The sequence below is a fragment of the Cibotium barometz genome, chromosome 32 (assembly GCF_041138505.1).
Source record: "Cibotium barometz isolate CiBa-2024 chromosome 32, ASM4113850v1, whole genome shotgun sequence".
In the NCBI taxonomy this organism is placed as follows: domain Eukaryota; kingdom Viridiplantae; phylum Streptophyta; class Polypodiopsida; order Cyatheales; family Cibotiaceae; genus Cibotium; species Cibotium barometz.
In genome coordinates this window covers 52468895-52475007 of record NC_141077.1, presented here as the reverse complement: position 1 = coordinate 52475007, position 6113 = coordinate 52468895, and positions in this window count along the sequence as shown.

Genomic DNA, 6113 nt, shown 5'->3' with positions numbered 1-6113 from the left:
TGGACATAAAGACTGCGTTCTTAAATGGAGATTTGCATGAGGAGGTGTATGTATCGCAGCCTCGTGGTTTTGTTCAAAGAGGGCAGGAAAACAAAGTGTGCAGGTTAAAAAAGGCTTTATATGGTTTAAAGCAAGCTCCACGAGCTTGGTATGAAAAAATACATGCATATTTGACTGCACATGGGTTTCAGAATAGTCCAACAGAAAGCACTTTGTATGTTAAACGTGTGGATGGTGTACATCTAATCATTGCTCTCTATGTCGATGACATGCTGCTCACAGGACCAAATGAGAGTCATATTGCTGATTTTAAGGCTGATTTGAATGCCTCTTTTGAGATGTCAGATTTGGGGCATTTGCATCATTATTTGGGGATACAATTTAAGCAGTGTGATGGAGGTATTGCTTTGTGTCAGACAAAGTATATTGAAACATTGTTGCGGAGATTTGGCCTTGAAGACTGCAAGCCTATTGCTACTCCAATGGAGACAGGTTTGAAGTTGAGTCTTCATGATGCTGGAGATCACTTTGATGTCACACTCTATCAGACAGCTGTTGGTTGCCTCATTTATGTATGCATTACGAGGCCAGACATTCAGTTTGCAGTCTCACAGGTGAGCAGATTTATGCATAGCCCAGGCATTAAGCATTGGCAGGCAGTGAAGCGTATCTTTCGCTATTTGAGTGGTACTCGGCATCTTGGGTTGTTTTATCCCAAGGGGGGATCATTGCCGCTAGATTTACATGTTTTTTCAGATTCTGACTGGGCTGGTTGTTATGACACACGCGTGTCCACGAGTGGTTTTTGCTTCATGCTTGGAAGCTCATGCATATCATGGTTGAGCAAGAAGCAGCCTACTGTGGCCACTTCTAGTTGTGAAGCTGAGTACAGGGCAGCTTTCACAGCTACGGTTGAGTGTGTGTGGCTCAGACGCCTTATGGCTGACTTGGGTGTTGGGCAGCCATCTGCCACCACCATCTTCACTGACAGTCAGAGCGCATTGGTAGTTGCGCGGAACCCAGTGTTCCATGCTCGTACGAAGCACATTGAGGTGCACTACCATTATGTCAGGGAGAGACTCTCTGCAGGAGAGATCAGTTTGGCTTATGTGCCAACACAGGATAACCTTGCAGACCTTTTCACAAAGGCTCTGCCTCGTGAGAAGTTCGAAGCTTTTCGCAAAGCTTTGGGCTTACTCCCTTTTGTGGATTCGTCCACATAGCTAGACACTTCCCTATACATGAGTGTTAGCTCTTGTTCACCGCATCACTCCAGGGGGGATTTGTTACCATATTATAGTAGTGATGTGTGTGAACACACTTAGGACCGCCGGGGCACTTTTTCCCTCACTAGGAGGTTTTTTCCCCCGTGCATTGTATATACGCCCATTATCTTCTAGGGCTTGTTATCTTTCATTTTTGGCACTCATAATACACGACTGTGTTGTGCTCAAGCTTCCTCATCTTCTTGAAGTTGTGTGTGCATTCCTGCAACCCTAATTCCAACAGTACATGGACCTGGAATGCTAGAACGATGTCACAGTACACAATTTTGAAGGAGACCCGTCCCCACTGGTACGGTGTATGTACTATTGGCAAAATTCTTTAGTACTAAGAGAGTGGCTTATTCATAAGTAAGAATGTTATTCATAAGTAAGAAATGTACCCGTTAAAGATTTGTTATGGATTCTGGTTAAGAAATCCAAGCAACTTATTAATTAATGCGCACAATAGAAATCTCTCTCTCTCTCTCTCTCGCATTTTTGCATGCTCTCTTAGAGCGCTTAGAGCCCTCCCCTATTGCATGGTCTCTGTGTGTGTGTGTGTGTGTGTGTGTGTGTGTGTGTGTGTGTCTCTGTAAGTGAGCAATCAAGGATGAAGAAGCCAGTGAAGAACTCTCCTGCAAAACGAAGCCTTGTGATAAAATCGCCTGCAATGAAATCTCCCTTGAAAAGCAAGGTGCAGGCTACTCCAGAAAAGAGAAGTGAGGGAAAGGCAAAGAGCAAGGAGAAGAAGATTGTGCATACAAGTTTTCTCAAATTCCCTCAAGGAGCGAAGCTCGAGTGGATTTTTTTTCTACAACCAGGCCATAAAAACCCTTAACTTAAAACCCTTTCACACTTAAGGGCCTCATACTAAAAGTGAAGCGCCCAGCTTCATGGCCCGACCCAAATTATATATATATATATACATACATACATACATATATATATATATATATATATATACATATATACGTATATATATATACATATATACATATACATATATACATATATATATATACATATATACATATATACATATATATATATATATACTCATGATGCCTTGGGGTATGAGGTAAGGCACTTTTAGGTGCTTTATATAAACTCACTAGGCATCTTGTTTGATGCTTTGGTGAAAAATATAGGGTACTATTTGATGCCCAAAAAGCCCAAAAATGCCCATTTGGGCATGAGTGGTTGTTAAGTACATGGGGCCCCTCGCATCCTACCACACGTAGAGGCTTCCACATTCGTGGCCTCAACAAGGATTCACAGGAGGGGTTTTACAAGCTCTACAAGAAGATTTACCAAACGGACACCATCATCAACAATGAAGTTGGTACAGTATTTGCCCCTGCCTTTGCCGCATCACAGCAGGGAGGTATTGAGGTTGATTGGGATGATTTTGCTCAGCACAGATATGCTTTTCAGAGGGAAGGTCCTTCCAACGTCAAATTAGAGGACTCAAAACCTTGTAAAATTGCACATACGGCATGCAAGACTGAGAGCTACTCAGGTGATGGTTTACAAAAACATGGCTTACAAAAATATGAAATGGCAGAAAGCCAGCTGGACACAATGTTGACACGCAAGTCTCGTGTAGAAGTCAGAAACCATTCACTGGAAGAAGTATTAGAGGCAGCCTGCAGATTAGAGATGGAAACAGAGAAGAAGTGCGGCTCCATTACCGGCACTTCTGATTGGATTTTAAGTACAATCCAAAATTCACAGAGCGAGTTGCTCAAAACTGAGTAGCAAAAAGAGATGGAGAAGATCCAACAAGATCTAATTGCTGCTAGAAAGGAGCTACTGTTTGCAAAGCATGATCATAATAGGATTGAAGAGTAGATGAAAGGGAGCAAAGAATTTATGCAAAACACAATGTGCCTGGCTGACTCTCTGTATGCTCAGGGGTTGAGGAAAGTTCATCATGCTCCAGTTGAGCATCATGTAGAACTTGCCAGCCTTCTTGTTAGCATTAAATGGTAGTTTGCATTAGGTTTATGTATTTACATTGTGTGTGCTTGTGTACTAGTAAGAAGCTTATATTGAACTTCTTGTACAGTGTTTTGTGGCCTCGGCTTTGGCTTGCGGGCATTGGATGTTGTAATTAACCCTTTCTTGCATACATACCACATGTTGTGTGCAACGCATCACTTCTCCGACTCCACAGAGTGCGTGGCGCAGTCATGCAATGAAATCATAATCTATGAGTGGATGGCTGCAATGGGTTTTGGACCCCAGGCTACAGGTCCCCAAGCTATAGGTATGTGTTGATCCCAAGATCTGCACATAAGGCTGGTGATATCACATTTACCCCTGAGCCTCCATCCAGAAGTGCTCCATACACGGGTGTACCATTGATTTTGATATTCACCATGGGTGCCGACTCATCCACAAGTGGTGCAACTATCAGTTATGCTACCTATATCTCCGGTGTGGGTTGCTCTTTGAGTGCCTTTTCCTCTTCAATCTTCTTTAATATACTTTCCTAGAAATTAGGGACTAACTTTAGTAGCTGTTTAGCTGTCATTTGAAAGGGTAATGTCTTAATTGCTTCCCACAACTCAAATCCTTCTTTATCTTCCTTTTTGTATTTCTCCTTGATTTGTGGAGGAGGCATCAACCTACCAAGCATACCATCCACCCCATGACTATGGAACAGACAGTTTAGAGCATACAGTAATGTTGAATGCTCAGACTCTTATGTTAATCGGAAGCGGAGCATATAGGCCACAAGGGGGAAATTTTGGTCCACCTAGACGAGCACCAAGTCCAAACCCCTGAGGGGTAGCATGCCCATGTTTTTAATGTACATTGGGTACGAGACTGCCCTAGACGGTGAGCAAATAATGTGGCAGCAGGAACCACTAAAATTGGCCCAGAGCACCTAGATACTGTGGGGGTTGTGGAATAGAACACCTACCAAAAGATTGTCCTAGCAAGCCAGCAGACCCACCCAATGCACCATCAACTTCCTTAGGATTCATCGATGTAATCCTCTCCCCTGGATCTTCAGAAACTAAGGGCAAAGTAGTACCTTTAAGGGTAATCATGAGGGCTCAGGCACAAAAAGGGAAGGATTTAGAAGGGGAAAGTGAGGAATGACAAAAGATAAAAAAGAAGGGAAACATGGGAAAGGTTGATACTTCAGAACCAGGCCCTAACAATCAACCAATCTCTGTTCATCACCTAGTGGTGCCTCAGAGGAGAGAATTAAAATGGAAAAGGGATTGGGTACAACAACAAGATGAGAGAAAGACTGATTTTGACAGATCGGTCATAGTGGACAAAGTGAACGAGACTCTTGAGTCTCTCCTCAAGGCTCTTGAAGCGAGGATTACAAAGGACACTCCGTTGCCACCAAAACTGCAAGAGTACCCCAATCCTATCCAGGAGAAGGTTAATCTTGTAAGGAATCAAGCTTTAATTTGTGACACTCAAACTATGTTAGAGGGTCCACCTCCCTACCAAATCCAACAAACCAATATACAAAAGCCAGGGTTAGAAACTATCCCTGAGGTATCAGAGACTGGAGCAGACGAATCAAGCATGGAAGAGAGACCTCTCAGTGAGGATGTGATGGGAATTCTAGAGTTGCAACAAGAATCTGCTATGGCTGAACTCTGGGAAGAAGTGAGAGAACTCAAGGAGGAGGGGATGTCACATGCAATTGCACCCTTCTCAGAAATAAAACTCTCAAAATCTTTTACACGTGCGGAGAGCAATCACACTATGGATATGGAAAGTGAGGCAGGGATACGTAGAGCGAGGCTCCTTCAAAAGTTGTAAGAAAACCTTTGACACATGTCACAACCTCCCATAAACATGGATCAATCAAACTCGTGGGCTAAAATCCCTTTTCTTTCCTAAAATTAGAAAATCCATATTTAAAGCCATTTGTACTATTTTTTGCTTTTTTTTTTACTAGGGGAAAAAAGAAAGGAAATTGAACATACATTCTAAGTTTTAGAGAGTTATAACATTTTTTCTTGTAGATATAATTTTGTTTTGAAAAATAATGATTTTTTATTATATTTTTCAAATTGGGTATTTTCTGAGTTGTGGTCCATGGTGATCACGATTTTTTTTTGAACTTCCCTCCTATGGAGTTTTTGAACTTTTGGGAAAGAAATATGAACCATTTGCCTCTTCTTCTCACCTGCAATGCACCATATTTATGCTACAAGCTTACAAAAGCTATGGAGGTATTGTGTGATTTTCTCAATCTACTATTGCAAAATCTTGCTCACTTTTTGTGGTTTAGTTTTGAATGCTTTCTCACTGTGTGTATGCTTGCTCACTTTATGTGTTTGGTTTTGAATGCTTGCTCACTGCCTCTATGCTTGCTCACTTCATTTGGTTGCTTTGTTGGTAGGAGGAGCAGGGAAGAAGTAGAAAGAGGAGTATACACTTTGAATTAGATCCAGAATATGCCCCATTGTTCAAGAGGACAACTTACTCTAAAGAGCCGCACAATGCAATAGAGGCAGTGAAGCAATAACATTGTGCATCCGGAGCAAAGAATGTTGATCTATGGGTTGAAGGATGATTATATCCAGTGGATCCTTTGATGCATAGCTCACCAATGTTTTTTGGCCTTACATCTTTCATCAAGTGGGTTTGTGTAGGTCACCAGGGTTTATTGGGCTACACGTCAATGTTATCTTGCCAAGTCCAAAATTTATAGACATCAATCCAACATCAGCTTTTAATCACATATTGAATTGAATAGTAAGATAGACATGCTATCTGTAATGACCACCTAGAAAGATGCAAACCAAGTTAGAAAAGCAAATGGAAATGGGCCCACGAGAGCGTCTACATTCCATGAAGCCATTGTAA